The following is a 17,711-nucleotide window of genomic DNA, read 5'->3' on the forward strand; positions in this document are numbered from 1 at the left end:
AGTTTTAGTGAACATTATGGACTCATTACATTTTTAACGAATGTCTGTTCAGTAGATGTATCTAGAAATTAAAAGGTTAAGGGGCAAAAAGGAAGCATTTTGTTCTCTAAAATATATATGATGTGATTTGTAAGTTTCTATTACTTTTTTCACTTCTCTTTAGATTTCCTTGGACTACTACTACAAAACTAGTTATGCAATCATGCTGTTCCTCTTCCCCTGCTTCGTTATAAAGTCTAGCATGCTTTGTGATCTCTACAAAAGTCACTTGAAGAGATAGTTAGTTCTTTATCTTTGCAAACTGCTAACTGCTACATCAGGTCTGTAATTTGATCATCCTTTTTTTATATTGCACATATAATACTGGAGCGTGGAAAACTTTGCTTATTGATGGTTCTGAAGCAGTTGTAACTAAATGATTATTTTTCATCCAGATATAATGTCAGTGATTACTGAGGAGCCTGCAACTACGCGCTATGGAACTATATCTCTAGATGGAAAGTGGAGTACTGGACTGTATGACTGTTGTGAGGACTGTGGCATTTGTAAGTAGAATGATACAATTTAAATGTACGTACATTTGCATGTCTCTATAGCTTACAAGGAAACTATGTATTTTTATGGATTTTAGAACCTTAAGGAAACTGAGAAAAAAAAAACTTCCTATTTTTATTCATTATAATAATAATGCTTTAAAAAATAAAAAAGAGGAAAGAAAATAGAAAAACTAAACAAAACAAAATCAAAATGTTTTCTGCCAGCAGACCTGTCCCATACCAGTAAATAAAACCCTGCTTAACACCAGTTTATGAAATAAAAAGTTTTTGCTCAAGAGCAAGCCAACCATCATGAGTGGAATTGGTTTGTAAATGGATAATAACAGCAAACGGATAGCCCAGGTCACAGGTTTGATGAAATGTCTTTTTTAAGCTCTTGGCATAGCTTGAGTCTACACATGAGCGCTCTACAGCATGGCACTTTCTCATCAAACGGAAAGGAGCCCAGCCTCAGTTGTGCATGTCGCATGCGGTCACTGAATGTAAAATCTTGGACAAAATTAACACAGTCAGTTTTTTTCACTGTCTGACAGCTCGGAGATGCAGGATTAGATCTTTTTCAATTTGCACAAATCCTTGCAGTGCTAAGAGCTGAAAGTTGGTGCAGGGTGCATTAAAACACATTTGGCAATATAGAGCAAACCTATAAGTATGACTGAGTTTTCTACATGGTCATACCTATAATTTCTATCCACCTATCTCTATTTCTTGGCTTCGTAAGCATTGGAAGGTACAGTTGTGCTCAAAAGTTTGCATACCCTGGCAGAAATTGTGAAATGTTAGCATTGATTTTAAAAATATGACTGATCATGCAAAATATATTTTATTGAAGGATAGTGATTGTATGAAGCCATTTATTATAACATAGTTGTTTGGCTCCTTTTTAAATCATAATGATAGCAGAAATCACCCAAATAGCCCTGATCAAAAGTTTACTTACCCTTAAAGGACCACTATAGGCACCCAGACCACTTCAGCTTAATGAAGTGGTCTGGGTGCCAGGTCCAGCTAGGAGTAACCCTTTTTTTTTAATAAACATAGCAGTTTCAGAGAAATTGCTATGTTTACCTATAGGTTATTCCAGCCTCTAGTGGATGTCTCATTGACAGCCGCTAGAGGGCTTCCGCGCTTCTCACTGTGAAAATCACAATGAGAAGATGCCAGCGTCCATAGTAAAGCAATGATAATGCTTTCCTATGAGACTGGATGAATGCGTGCGCGGCTCTTGCCGCGCATGCGCATTCAGCCGAAGAGGAGAGGAGGAGGAGAGCTCCCCGCCTGGCGCTGGAATAAGAGGTACGTTTAACCCCTTCCTCTCCATCCAGTCCAGTGGGAGGGGGTCCCTGAGGGTGGGGGCACCCTCAGGGCACTATAGTGCCAGGAAAACGAGTATGTTTTCCTGGCACTATAGTGGTCCTTTAAATGTTTGGCCTTGTTACAGACACACAAGATGACACATACAGGTTAAAATGGCAATTAAAGGTACATTTTTTACACCTGTGGCTTTTTAAATTGCAATTGGTGTCTGTGTAAAAATAGTCAATTAGTCTGTTAGCTCTCATGTGGATGCACTAAGCAGGCTAGATACTGAGCCATGGGGAGCAGAAAAGAACTATCAAAAGATATGCATAACAAGGCAATAGAACTTTATAAAGATGGAAAAAGATATAAAAAAATATCCAAAGCCTTAAAAATGCCAGTCAGTACTGTTCAATCACTTATTAGGAAGTTGAAAATTCGGGGATCTCGTGATACCAAGGTCAGGTAGATCAAGAAAGATTTCAGCCACAATTACCAGAAAAATAGTTTGAGATACAAAGAAAAACCCACAGGTAACCTCAGGAGAAATACAGGCTGCTCTGGAAAAAGACGGTGTGGTTGTTTCAAAGAGCACAATACGATGATACTTTAACAAAAATTAGCTGCATGGTCAAGTTGCCAGAAAGAAGCCTTAACTGTGCCAATGCCACAAAAAAGCCAGATTACAGTATGCCTCACAGCTTTTTGCACATTGTAATTTACAATGATGATGCCAAAATAGAGCTTTATGGTCCCACCCATAGGCGCTATGTTTGGAGAGGGGTCAACAAGGCCTGTAGTGAAAAGAATACCATCCCAACTGGCTCACTGATTTTGAGGGGGATGTGAGCTCTAAAGGCATGGGGAATCTTGTGAAAATTTATGACAAGATGAATGCAGCATGTTATCAGACAATTTGCATTCTTCTGCACGAAGGCTGCGCATGGGACGCTCTTGAACTTTCCAGCATGACAATGACCCTAAGCACAAGGCCAAGTTGAATCTCCAGTGGTTACAGCAGAAATGTGAAGGTTCTGGAGTGGCTATCACAGTCTCCGGAATTTAATTTCATTGAGCCATTCTGGGGAGATCTGAAACGTGGGGTTCATGCAAGACGACCGAAGACTTTGCATGACCTGGAGGCATTTTGCCAAGACGAATTGGCAGCTATACCACCTGTAAGAAATAGGGGCCTCATACACAACTATTACAAAATACTGCATGATGTCATTGATGCTAAAAGGGTCAATACACAGTATTAAGATGCACGGGTATGCAGACTTTTGATCAGGAGTCATTAAATTTTTTTCTTTGTTGCCATGTTTTGTTTTATGATTGTGCCATTCTGTTATAAAGCTGTGGAATCTTTGGCGCTTTATAAATACCAGTAATAAATAAATACGTATGTATTTATGTATGTGTCTGTATTTATGTATGTATGTGTCTGTATGTCCTTATGCGTGTGTGTCTGTATGCATGTTAGTATGTGTCTGTGTGTCACTGTGTATGTCTGTATATGTGTATATGTCTGTGTCAGTATGTGTATGTCAGTATGTATGCATGTGTGTATCTGTGTCCTTTTGTATCAGTGCGTGTGTTTGTGTCTGTGTGTATATTCCTGGGGGCGGGCTTGGAGACCTTGAGCTGTGTTAGGGGCCCAAAACTTTTTGATGGCAGCCCTGGTGCCACTTTTCCTCCTTGAGCTTTGCATTGCTAAATGAGAGTACTTAATCTGCACCCGGAGATAAAATGCATCTTGCTCCCTCTTGCATGGGTGCAGTGGGCCAGTGAGGGAGATCTTTGACTGATTTGCTTCTTTAAGCCGGTGCTCACTGTGGGTTGGCCCTGCATGGGCTGGCCAGATATATCCTTTGATTTGCCTGATAGGCAGTCTGGGCCTTTCTAAGAAGAAAGACCTATCTGTCCTTTAAAACAAACAAAATATACTATGTACGGTTGTATGTAAAGACAAAATGTTAAATCATAATGAACATATAACAGGTGCCAAAGGTCTAACGCACAGAATCTGAGAAAAACCTCAGTAATTAAAAATTACGTGAAAAACTTTAAATCATTAACTCATCTCTCAAACTGAGAGACTAGTTTTGTCTGAATATAGGGAATCATTACCAGAAGTATTAAATGCATTCAGTATAATGAAATAATTGGTTTGTCTCTTGTAGGCCTATTTGGACTTTGCTTGCCATCATGCCTTGGGTGTTATGTAGCTAATAAATATGGAGAAAATTGCTGTTTACCGGTGGTTCCTGGTGCCATGACTGCATTGCGTACTCACATGCGTTTGTCGTATGGCATTAGAGTGAGTATAGCTATCTGTATTAGTTATTATGCTGCAATCTTTACCCATATAGTATCATCTTTAATATCCAGCCAATCACTTACAAATTGAGTCTTACAAACCTTTCATTTTATGTTTTTTCTCTACTATATTAAACAAGGATGCAGCGTAGGTATTGTTCCATTTACAAGGATACAGGTAATGAGCTGTAATAGTTTTGATGCATAGTGGGTCTCATGAAAGCCAATTCATAGTTATTGCCTGGTGAGGTTGTTCTGAATTTCTACATGTTCTGTAATCAAAATGGTAAGAAACATAATTTAACATACATAACATACATAACATACAGGGATATAATTTCTAATTAGTGGGGTAATAGCTGCTTGATCCAAGGAGACATCTGACTGCTATTTTGGGGTCAAGAATTAATTTTTTCCTAGTTCCTGGAAGCGCTTCAGACTGGGATTTTGCCTTCTTTTGGATCAACAGCAAAAGCATATGTGAGGAAGGCTGAACTTGAAGTCTCTTTTCAGCTATGTAACTATGTAACTGAATGCTCTAAAAGTTGCGATTGGAAATAGGTCTGTGTAAACCTACTAAGAGGATTCTTGACCTAAACATTGAAAAGTTATCCTTTTCTGATTATCTAACAAGTTATTTACTTAAAGAGGAGATATTGATTTATAAAGTAATCATTCCACATTATAATGGATCTCAAAGTGGAAGTTTGTGGATAAATATTAAAATGCATTGACTCTAACCCCTATAACCCCTAAAGCAGCACTCCCCTCATTGTCACTTGCTTTTATTTATATTTATTATCTACTCTTCCTTGAGCCCTATCTGAGTGCATGGAAGACTCCCCTTTGTTCTCTTTTGTCCATGATATCTGCTGTGGAGTTCTTTTGACTGATGGACTGGGCTGGCCTAAGGGGTGTGCGAGCTGTGCAGCTGCACAGGGCGCCATGGAGCAGAGGGCGCCATGCGGCCGATACAGCTCACACATGGCTGGGTGACAGGTGTGCAGTGGGGAGCTAAAGCAGGTACCCGGGTGGAGGATTTCATTATTCTCCACCCGGGTCCATGAAAGAAATAGCAAGGCATCAGGGGAAACGCTTTATGAGGCAGAGGCGGGGCTAAAATGGCAGCAGAGGTGGGGCTAAAACCTACCAGAAGCCCCTGATAGCTGCTGCACAGGCAGGGGGAGTAGGAAGTAGTCCCTGCTTCTCCAACAACTAGACTACAGGAGCTGCACTCTCTCTTCCAGCCCATAATGGAAAGAGGTAAGTGTGAGTGTGTGTATGTGTGTGACTGTAACTGTACCTTTGTGTGTGCCTGTGCGTGTGTGACTGTAACGGTAACTGTGCCTGTGTGTGAGTTTGCCTGTGTGTGGCTGTCTGCCTGTAACTAAGCGTGTGTGGCTGTCTTTCTGTAACTAAGCGTGTGGGACTGTCTGCCGGTGACTGAGCGTGTGTGGGACTGTCTGCCTGCAACTGTGTATCACAGTATTATGTGGCATACTTATTCTGCCCCTCTGTAATGCATAGGAGGCAGTTTGATACTTCTGGCCTGCACTTCTATTGGCTGCAGACCATAAGTAGCTGTATTACCAGAGGAAAGCCTTGACACTGTAAATGCCCGAGTTAACGAGACAGTTACTTATAGTCTGCACCTATAAATCCCATATAAAAACACTACACCTCTATACACACACACATGTGAAGGTCTATAACCAGGGAGGGTGGGGAAGGGGGGCGCTATGAAGATTTTCCACACAGGGTGCCTTATGGCCTAAGGCCGGCCCTGCTGATTGATTATGAGTAAATCAAATAAGCAACTGAAATTAAACTTTACTTAAAGAGACACTATAATCACCAAAACAGCTTTAGCTTAATGAAGTGTTTGTGTACAGATCATGCCTCTGAAGGTTCATTGCTCAATTTTCTGCAATTTAGTTTAATCAATTTTGTTTCTGTTTACGCAGCTTTAGCCACATCTCCCCTGTATGTGACTGACACAGCCTGCATGAAAACAAAATGGGTCACTTTCAATCAGATGTAACTTACTTTAAAAGTGTTTATTTTGCTTTGTAAATTGAACTTTAATTACATACAGGATGCTACTGCATGGTCTATCAAGCTATTTACAGAGCAGGAGATAAGAAACTCTAAATTAAACAGAATTTATAATAAAGGAAGTGTAAACATTAGAGGACCTTTTACAGGAAGTGTTTAGGAAGGCTGTTTGAGTCACATGCAGGGTTGTCTGCCTAGGGCTGCATAAACAAAATGATTTAACTCCTAAATGTCAGAGAATTAAACAGTGAGACTGCTGGGGCATGATCGCATCATCAAAACTGCTTCATTAAGATAAAATTGTTTTGGTGACTATAGTGTCCCTTTAAAATTGATAAAGTTTATGTTCCAGATGAGAAAAAGCAGTCTTGATGTCTTTCAGGACTGGATTAAGAGCCTATTGGGCCTGGTCCTGATGAGTATGACGGGCCTAATTACAGAATCTTATGAACAGAAAATACTAAAACAGTCACACTGCCCTGGTGTCTTGTATCTGGTGGAGGTGGTGCTGGAGCTAAACACATTTTCTGCATTTATAAAAATGCAAAGTTATGCACTTGGGTGTAAAGAATGCACAAGCAATGTATACCCTTTATGTAAGCAAATTAGGGATAACAACACACGAAAATGACTTGGGAATTGTTATAGACAACAAGCTATGCAACACTGTGCAATGTCAATCAGAAGTGGCTAAGGCCAGTAAGATATTGTCATGCATGAAAAAGGGCATTCATTCTCGGGATGAGAATATCATTTTGCCTCTTTATAAATCACTGGTTAGACCACATATTGAATATGCTGTGCAATTTTGGGCACCTGTTCTAAAGAAGGATATTATGGTACTAGAAAAAGTGCAGAGGCAGGCTACAAAATGAATAAAAGGAATGGAACATATCAGCTATGAAGAAAGGTTAATACATTTAAACCTCTTTAGTTTAGAAAAAACGTCACCTGAGAGGGGATATAATAACAGTATACAAATATATTCAAACCATTGTGTGGAAATCTATTCACAAACGGGACTTTACATAGGACACGAGGTCATGCGTTTAGACTGGAAGAAAGAAGATTTTGTCTAAGGCAAAGACTGCCTGGACTTCTCTGCCTGAAGAAGTGGTTTTATCATACATACATACAGATGTCCATACAGATGTTCAAACAGCAACTAGATGCATACTTGCAAAAACAGAATATTCAAGGATATACTTTTTCAATGTAGGGTAATAACTGCTTGATCCAAGGATAAATCTGACTGCCATTCTGGGGTCAAGAAGGATTTTTTTCCTAGTTTGTTGCAAGTGCTTCAAACTGTTTTTTTTTTGCCTTCTTTTGGATCAACAGCAAAAAACAAATGTGAGGAAGGCAGAACTTGATGGACGCAAGTCTCTTTTCAGCTATGTTACTATGTAATTATGTAACATATATCCAATGCTAAGCTCTCGTTTTCATCTTTCAACCCCCACAGCTCTCAACTGCTTTCTCTCACTAATCACAAACCCTGAATACTCTCTCCTTAGCACTCACTTGTCCACTCATCGCCTTCCCTTCTCAGTAACATGCAGAAGCTCCTGGTGTGTATTATGGGCAGTGTGAAAGAAGCAGCTAAAGCATTTGCACTGTCTGCAAAGTGAGCTTTATGTTGATGATTTTACAGTCAGTCCACACAAGTTTTGTTCCACTGCATTCCTCCATACTTAAGGGTTACTCCAACCCTTTGAGGGGTGGTGGAGGGGGGAGGGGCGTTTACTGTGCTATATGGCCTATTGGGCACTATAAATAAGGTCCTCCCTCTCGATACCTCTTAGTTGAAGCCCCAGGCTGACTGATTAGTTTTTTGCAGCACTGACTTGCCTTTAACTTCATTCATAAAACCGTGGCTGAACATGATCGCAGACTTGTGAATGGAGATCCCCAGGGTCTCCGAAAGCTGCCCAAGCACTTATAATAATGTAATCGGCTGGGAAACAGGGCCCAATTCACAGTTACAGTGAGTGTAACTATGAAAAAGGCCAATAGATGGCGGCCACTGACCACTATGTACTGTGTTAAATAGGAATAGGGCATATTAGCATATGGTTTCCTAGATTCAAGCCTGACTTATTGTCAGGGTCTTACCTGAGGTGGGAGTCCGGTAGGCAGAGATTTGTGCTCACCCTTGCAGATATACACAGTCCAAGGTTATAAGGTTAGAAACCACCAGGATTGTGAATCTGTGCGCGGGGGCTGTGCATGAAAGGTGCTCCAATTTTCAGTACAGACAAGGACACAAGCAGAAGGATCGTCGAGGATAAGCCAAAGTCAGAGGATGCCAGAGGTCAGGATACAGGAACAATCTGGAGAACAAGTATCAGGCGACAAAACAGGAACAATCACCAGACATGGGCGTCCGCAGGGAGGGAGCAAAAGGGGGCGCTTGCCTCCCCCCCTGGATTTTTCAGCTTGTGCTGCTTTTTTTGGTTTCAGTGTGAGAATACACTGCAATACTGGCGCCGGCCAGTAGGTGGCGCTGTGAATGGAGAAAGGCAGGAAGCTACAGCTTATCCCTGCCCCTCTTACATGACTGAAACCGCAGGGGAGCAGCACAGAGGCAGCCTACAGATCAGGTAAGTGAGAGATGGGGGGGAGGGAGACAGCATAGAGGAAGGAAAAGTAGAAGGAGCAGAAATTAGCAGAAAGGTTCTGGAAGAGGCAGGAGGGGTCAGCAAGGAATAGAAAGGAGAAGCAGGAAGGGGTAGGAAAGGTTTGCAAGGAGCAGGAGGGTAAAGTAGAAGGAGCAGATATTAGTAGGCATGTGCATGGGGAAAATATTCGTTTTGGTTCAGCATTCGAAATTCGGGACTTCATCAATTCGGGACTTCGGCAATTTGGCACTTGAACACTTCGGAACTTCGCCACTTCGGAACTTAGGCAACTTCAGAACCTCGGAACTCCAGCATTTCGGGACTTTTGTTGTAGCCGCTTGGTAGATAACTCCCTAATTCCCACGGTATTAGGGAGCTATCTACCAAAAGGCTATAAGACCTAAATTGGTCTTTCAGCCAAATTTACTAATACTAAGTAAAGATTACTTAGTATTAGTAAATGATGCCCCTACTCGCTATACCGCGAGTAGGGGCATGTCTAGTAAACAGTGAGCAGCCTGGTCCCTGTGTCCCCCCTCTCTCCCCTGGCTACTTACCTCGGCTGCCCTCCTCGGCGGTGTGTGAGCTTACCTCCTCTCCGCTGCTCTGCTCACAGGATCTGGCTGCTGTTCCTGGGACTGGGATATATAATGTAACTAAATCCCCAGTTTTTTGCCTAGATTAGGTGTTTTTAATAAAACTTACAAAATCCGTCAGCACCAAAGTAGCTGTTTAGTAGATAGGGAGTGCGCTGGTTTCTCGTTTTTTTACTGTTCCTGGGACTGTCCAGCAGGTGACGCCTGGAATTCCTGCAAGACTGAATAGTGTTCAAAATAAACTTACCTCAATCCCCAACGGGCTTCGGCTAGTGAGTACGAGCTATTTCTTCCGTACAGTCAGGGGGTCCCTCGCTGTGGGGGTTACCATCGGGTCTTCGGGATTTTCTAGGTTAGTGGGAATAGGGGGCGCAAGCATGCAGGGAGTCCCAAAATCAAACCAATGTGTGAGCGCTATAAAAACCCATACAGATAATATGGCAGCACTTAAAATTACAATACACAAAAAATGTGCAAAGAAAGACAATAGTTACCAAAAAAGCGCGCTAAATTAATCTGCAAATATAAAAAACACAGATAATAGTGCAGACTATCTGAATACACTCTTATACACTTAGAGAAATCTTAGGGGAAAAAAACTCACATGTCCCAGAGCCCTATCACCCCTGGCTCTGGGTTTGTAAGGCTCTTTTGGAGAGGGGATATCCCCACACTGCTGAATTCTCCAAAGGATATATTCACTGCTGATCCTTGTTGTGCTGTGTGTAAAAACAGAAGGGGAGGACCTCCAATTGAATAGTATCACAGGTAAGTTTATTACATAAAAAAGTTAAAACCCTTACTTGGGATGTGGTGGGTATAGACTCGCAGAGTCACCCACATAAAAGCATGGACAAGTAATATCAAAAACGCTTCGTGATTGCAGTCCGATCACGTGACCGCTTCCGGGACACGAACGTCACTGGAGGGGCGGACCCGGAAGCGGTCACGTGATCGGACTGCAATCACGAAGCGTTTTTGATATTACTTGTCCATGCTTTTATGTGGGTGACTCTGCGAGTCTATACCCACCACATCCCAAGTAAGGGTTTTAACTTTTTTATGTAATAAACTTACCTGTGATACTATTCAATTGGAGGTCCTCCCCTTCTGTTTTTACACACAGCACAACAAGGATCAGCAGTGAATATATCCTTTGGAGAATTCAGCAGTGTGGGGATATCCCCTCTCCAAAAGAGCCTTACAAACCCAGAACCAGGGGTGATAGGGCTCTGGGACATGTGAGTTTTTTTTCCCTAAGATTTCTCTAAGTGTATAAGAGTGTATGCAGGGAGTCCCCCTTAGGTAGTCAGCTTTTGGCCTCAAGTGGTGCAGTCTGTGCAAGGGGTCATGGGTCGCCTCTCTGGGCGTTTTCGGCGTGGCGCGAGGGTCCGCTTATATGTGCTGGGGCTGGTACGCTGGGGTTTTTTCACCTGTCGCAGGAAATTATAAAAAAAAATTGGGAAGGGAGAATTGGTTGAGATTGTCTCTCCCCTGCCAATGGAGGAGGCTCCTCCACTGAAGGGAGAAGGAAGGCGAGGCGTCGGAGACAGAGAAAGAACAATCCATAACCAGAGGGTCCCCAGGACTTTTGGTTATTGGATTTGCGCGTTTTAATATGGCTAGTGTCATTGGGGAAGAGGCGTCTCACAAGTGCTCTGCATTGTTCTGCTACCCGGACACCATTTGGAATGCTGGTCGTACCTGTGGTGGAGGTGTGTCGAGCAATTTCGTCAACGTTTGGTGGTGCGCCCCTCAATTTTCTGGAACCAGATGGTGGGGGCGGATCATCCGGCAGCGCGGCAGAGGTCAGGCTGTTCCACATTTAATGACAATCATTGTACATGGGGTGCCTCGTGCACCGAATGCTTGGCCTGTGGAGGTGCTCATCCCATCTCCCGGTGTTTCCGACGGGGACAGGCTAGTGAGACAGAGGATCTGGGTACTATGGGCAACGACGCCAGTTGTCGTAAGCTCAATGTGCCCGTGGCTCGCCCGTTCTAGGATCCGTTGAGCAGCCATCGTCCTGTGGGAAGGCTGTGGGCACGGGTTTTGGATTCCTCTATCTTTCGTCCCCCCTTCATTGCTGGTTCGGAACCTTTGGTCAGTCCGGGTTTTCCCGCATGTGGTCGACTACGCTTGTCAGGGAGGTGTCTCTGGGTCGCATGACTGGTACCTTTAGCGACCCCCCTTTACTGGACTGTCTGGTCTCCCCCTTGGGCATGGTGCCCAAGGAGGAGCAAGGGAAATACTGTTTGATTCTATGTTTGTCAGGCATTTGTGGGGTTTTTAGGTGCATGAGGGTATCTCTTCGGGAAGTTGGGGCATAGAGATTGATTCTGTGGCGGGTTTAGGCCGCTTGCCTCGGATCCGGTTTGTGGCTTACGGCGGGACGTGGCTGGCCCTAGGGCTTCATAAGATCTGACTGCGTGACATCCAGGGTCACGTGACTTGGGCTCTGCGGGATGATCTGGCGCGTATGATGGCAGGTCCTACTGACAGGCGCCTGAGGTCTCTAATTCAGTCCTACACCTTTTCCCGAGGTGTGGCTTGGTTGGGTTTGGGGTGATTCTGTGCCCTAGATGGTGTGCTGCCTGGAATGGGTGTCCGGGGAACTCTTCCCCATGCTCGTGGCGTTTGGAGGTCCCAGTTTTGGGATAAATGGGTTGCTTTTTTGCTGCGGCACTCTGGGGGGGGGTTCAAGCTGTCAATCGTCTGGCGGCCTCCTCCCCTCCATTAGGTGGCCTGCTGCGGCATTTTGGGGCTCTAATGTTTGTCCTGTAGGGCAGATCATATTCCTGGCATTCACGTTATAGTGGCGGATACTCTCTCTCGTTCACGATGGTTGGTATTTTCGGGTGGGCAGAGCTGGAAGAGACTCCGTGCCCGGTGGAGGTGTGATCGCTTGGTCTGGCAGATTAAAGGATTTGTCCATGGGTCAGTCTCTCAGGCCTCGTGGAACCGATACGGTAAGGTGTGGACAGGGTTTCTGTGGTGTAATGGTTGTCACTTACGCCTAACATGGAAACAGCTTTGCATTTGGTCTGGTGGGAGCATGCTCTAGGGGTTTTTTAATGTCAGGAAGGTCAGGCTACGCTATGCTCCTGACAAGATTGGGTGGGGTTCCCCCTCTGGTCTGGTACTATATTTTGAGGCCTGTCTCTTTGCATTAGCCTATTCCCTGACATTCATTGGGGGCCATGCGCATTGGGGAATTGGTGATTCCTAGTAGGCCATGCTGTGGTGGGGTGTTGTGTAGCGTGGATGTTTTCGGGAAGGGTACTGGGGATCGACTATTTGCACTTTTTCTTTTGTGGAGAACTGTGAGCTGCGTCCAGTATGCAAGTGCCCTCTTTTGGGTCATGCGATGGGATCTATCTTTCCCATTCCCAATTCTTTGGGTCTTTCGCTCGAGTCTGATGTTTCTGGGTACTGACAGCAAGGAATCTTGTGGCATTCCTTTTGATTTGGCGCTGCCTTTTTGTTCAATCCTTGCGGGGTTGCGGGTTCAATTCTCAGCAGCAGTGGCTCAACCATTCATTCATTTGAGTTAGATAAAATGAGTACCAGTACTTTAGGTAAAAGTAACAATTCACAGGGTGCACTGGGAAAACAGAAAATATCTGAATGTCTCTTTCCTGGTTATACTCCCAAGTGGCATGCGGGCATCCATCCTTAAGAGATTAATCCAGGCCTTATGTCTTATTTATTTTTATTGAGGCCAAGAAAGGTATATGATACACATAGTAAGGAGTCACAACATAAGTGAATATATGCTTTAGATACATAACGTGAGTGATATCAAGAGCACCATATGATGGAGCAACATGTGAAAACAGACTCATTACATAGACTCACTTAAAAATTATTAATTTTTTTTTTAGAATAACATGCATCAAACAGGATGAGTAATATGTCAGTCGAGAAATAGTCTAGTTATAACAGATCAGGTTATATTAACTGACAAAGTATGTATAGTGCCACTGGCTGGGTAACGGAGTTAAACATGCTAGGATAAACAATAGACAAAATCAGCGTGAGAAAACAAAATGGTATGTTGAACTGCTAATGCTGCTATGAGATTGAGATGGTAGCCTCAGCCTGCATAAGGATGTCACCAGGTCTGTTCATCCAATGTTGCAGATGGGATGCGTTTTGTTTTTTTCTGCACAGACTCTTCGTTCTCCCATCACGGCCCTGGGCAGGATCCCTGGTAGAGTTGTAGTTCACCTTGAGAAACGCGGGTGCAGTGCAGCACATATACACCTTTGTGAGGCTGCCCCTCCGCTCCAGGCCTGTGTGAGAGCCTGCATCATAAGTCCACGAACTTGAACACCGAGGGCCGGGCCCAGAAGGTGCGTTCATCCTTCGGCACTTGATCCTCTGCATTGGTGGTTGATGAGTCGCAGGCGTGCGTTGGATGGCTCTCAGCCCAGGTAGGCAGGTGTCACCCTGGGGAGCACACTTTCCCTGGCAGCCTGCATGTTGCCTGATTCTCCTGCCGCTCTGGCCAGGTAGCTTGCGCCCGCCTACAAATACCCCTCTAGAAGTTCTGGAAGGTCACATCTAGGCAGTGTAAGTACTCGATAGGGTCGAGATGAGGCTCGTGGGACGGGTCCAGGCCATTTTCAACCAGTAAAGGGGCAGCTGCCATCTTGCGCACGAAATCCCGCAGTGTGCAGTATAAGGCAAGTGAAGTTGAGAGTTCACAATAGCCCAATGGCGACCCCGATAACCCCCAATGGTCAGGGATGGAGGGGGGGGGGGGGTAGGAGATCAGCAAGAACTGGAGCTCGAGAAGATCGGTCGCTTCTCCCCCGCCCCGTCAGTAATAGGCCGCAGCAGAGCACCTCGGGTCTCCAGCAGATAATTGCTGCTATTAAGGTGTCAATTCGGTCAGCTGCAGTTCCCCAGCTCGAGTGATGTCTGACAAGAGGTGTAGCTGCTCGGTAGTCAGGAGAAATGCCCAAAATGTGGGAGCTCAGGCACCACACGTCTGCTCCTCTTGGTAGCTAGTCTCCGCCCCCCCACCTTACGTCTTCTTACGTATAACAAAAAAACTAAGGTGAATGTCAAAAAAAAATGTAATCAAAGAAAAATACCAAGGACCAAGGACCAAGAAAGGGTTAATTTAAACCCAAAACCTGCAAAGTGACAGACACTTTACAAGAGGAATCTGCTGTAAATATACAGTAGTTGCCACATTGTTTTCCGTTATGAGGAAAGAACACTTGCAGTTTGCCTCACTTTCATGTGAACAATACAAATAATTAAATTTCAAATTAGCAATACCGTAATTAATAAACTGATCTTTTCAAAGCAGGGTAAGTTGCAAAAGCATCCAGAGACACTGTCCTTAATGTGTTAGTGTGTCCTTAGTATTTGACAATTTGCTTTTTGTTGCAGGAGTAATAGCAGTTTCAGAAGGACTGATGTCCATTTCATGTGTTCCTTCTTCAAAGTTATAACATGTTATTGGATAATATAGCTATTAGTCTATATATCAATCTATTTTCATTTAAATTCCGGCTTCTACATTTTATTTTTCAGGGTACTGTGTGTAATGATGGACTCATGATGTGTTTCTGCGGTTGGTGTGAGATCTGCAGAATGGCTAGAGAACTAAAACATCGATCATAGTAATCATCAAGGTACGCTTTTAAAACCATCACCTATCTTATGCTCACATACAGCCCAATAATTCATAGGCTTGCTATAACAGTAAAAAAATAAAGGTGTTACTCACCTCTGCGCTGCTAACCTGACAGCTACTAGAGGTGGATCTAAACATTGCAGCTTCTCAAAAACTGCAATATTTTACATTGCAGGGTTCAGAGGACAGGAACACTGCCACCAGGCCACTTCGTTGAACTGCAGTGATCTTGGTGACAATAGTGTGCACTAAATATTTAAAAATTGGGACCTGGCATACAAATAGAACATTTAGAATGATATTGATTTTTAAGCAGTCAGCTATATTAATTTTACATTGTTTGTCTTTCAGACTGAAGACACAACAGGAAAGATTTTCACGTCAGAAAATGTTGCCCAACAAAGTGACAAATTGCTGCCCCCCATTCATAAAATTTTAATAAAAATCTAAAAAAAAAAAAAAGTTACATTGGTTGATAAAGCTGTGAATTGTTCCAATCTGTTATTTTTACCTAATTTTACTCATTGATTTTAAAATCCACTGATTAGTGAATAAATCACATCGTGAAAAATATACCTGTGAAAAAAAATGTATGTTCATGTCATACTATAAACAGGTCATCTGTTTACAAAGAAATTATACAGATTTTCATGTTATGTTTATGTTACCTTCACTATATTGCAATACACTTATTTTAAATAAATCATTCCTTCATTAAAGGAACATTAAAGTGTTAGGAATGCAAACATGTATTCCTAACGTTATAGTGTCCTATTAACTATTTAGACTATTGAACCTCCCCTGCAAGGGTTAAAAGAAGCACTTTACTTATCTTATGTGTCACATGCTGGTCTTGCTGTGGTCATTGCTGAAATCATTAGTCGTGATCTTCATCTCAGCCAATTTAATGCTTCCCAAAGGTAAGCTTTGGGCAGCTTGTGCTCACGTGTGGCAAATTGCTGCACTGTGTCAATCAAATTTGAGAACCGAGTTTGACTCAATTCTCAACATGAATTTGCCTCGAGTGCCTGTCAGGAAGACAGCCACTAGAGTTTTATTAACCCTGCAATCATATGATTGCTGTATTTACTAAACTACTAAATTAGATTGCAGGGCTAAAACTAAATGGCCACTGCACCTTGACCAGTTCATTGAGATAAGTAAAGACATTCATGTTTATACACTGAAGTGAGAATTCAAAGTGAATTTCAAATTTAAAGCCAAATTAGCCGAACTGGAAGCATGCCTTATTATGAATGGGGAGCATCAGCGGCACACCTGCCTGGTGGCACTCTGCACTTCCTGCTAGTCACTTTCAGAAGCTGAATGGCACTCGGGGAATTGGAGATCCGGAACTAGAGGCAACCTTTCGGGTTAAACAGTTCAAGAACAGTTTAACCACTTCAGGTAAGAAAGTGCCCCTGGACCTCATGGCACCATAACTTAATTTTGATTAAGTTGCTATGGTGCCCGGAGTGTTCCCTTAAAACAGTAGAGAGAAGTATGTTTCTACCATCTACTAGCTGTAATGCTAGAAATCAAGCATGCCGATAACACTGTGATCGGCAAGGCCCTGCAACGATCATAATTGGCACAGGTCAAAATAGGAGACCCTGTCAGTGTCTGTTTAGACCCAGGATATCTCCCCTGAGCACCTGTCAGTCCAGAATGACATTGGTTGAATTCTGCCTGGTCTGCAGGGCCGGCGCGTCCATAAGGCGGCACAGGCGGCCGCCTTAGGGCGCTCCGGGGGCGCAAGATTTCAGTGACCGGCAGGAGGGAAGCTCTCCCTCCTGCCGGCCACCATCTCCGCCCCCGGCGCGGCAGTGCTGCGATCAGGTGCGGCGAGGGAGCTCTAACCTCTCTGCTCTGCTCCCTCGCGCGCTGTCTAGTGATACCGCGGGAGCCGGAATATGACGTCATATTCCGGCTCCCGCGGCATCAGCAGACAGCCCGCGAGGGAGCAGAGCAGAGAGGTTAGAGCTCCCTCGCCGCACCTGATCGCAGCACTGCCCCACGCCGCCCAGCAGCCCCACTGGACCCCAGGGAATGATCCACACCAGCTCTCCAGGTAGGGAGGCTGGGTGGATATTATTTATTAATTAAAATAATTTGTGAATGTATGTGATGTGAGTGTGTGTGTGTCTGTGTGTGTGAGTGTCTGTCTGTGTGAGTGTGTGTGAGTGTCTGTCTGTGTGAGTGTCTGTCTGTGTGAGTGTCTGTGTGTGTGTGTGTGTGTGTCTGTGTGTGTGAGTGTCTGTGTGTGTCTGTGAGTGTCTGTGTGTGTGTGAGAGTGTGTGTGTGTGAGTGTCTGTGTGTGTGTGTGTGAGTGTCTGTGTGAGTGTGTGAGTGTCTGTGTGTGTCTGTCAGTGTCTGTGTGTGTCTGTGAGTGTCTGTGAGTGTCTGTGTGTGTCTGTGTGTGTGTGAGTGTGTGTCTGTGTGTGAGTGTGTGTGAGTGTGTGAGAGTGTGTGTGTGAGTGTGTGTGTGAGTGTGTGTGAGTGTGTGTGTGAGTCAAATCAGTGAGAGTATCTTTGTCATTGAGTCTGTGTGTGACTATCAGTGTGTGTGTCAGATCAGTGAGTCTCTGTGTTTGTCATTGAGTGTGTGTGA

General features: G+C 43.8%; 1 long non-coding RNA gene across 1 annotated transcript; it reads left to right on the forward strand.

The window, feature by feature from the left end:
- Positions 1-272: 272 nt before the first annotated feature.
- LOC134591576 (uncharacterized) lies at positions 273-15,562 on the forward strand. Its single transcript, XR_010088341.1, has 5 exons — positions 273-320; positions 435-545; positions 4,040-4,176; positions 14,998-15,098; positions 15,452-15,562. It is a non-coding gene; the product is annotated as an uncharacterized LOC134591576 (long non-coding RNA).
- The last annotated feature ends 2,149 nt before the right edge of the window (positions 15,563-17,711 follow it).

Source organism: Pelobates fuscus, chromosome 1, assembly GCF_036172605.1.
Source record: "Pelobates fuscus isolate aPelFus1 chromosome 1, aPelFus1.pri, whole genome shotgun sequence".
In the NCBI taxonomy this organism is placed as follows: domain Eukaryota; kingdom Metazoa; phylum Chordata; class Amphibia; order Anura; family Pelobatidae; genus Pelobates; species Pelobates fuscus.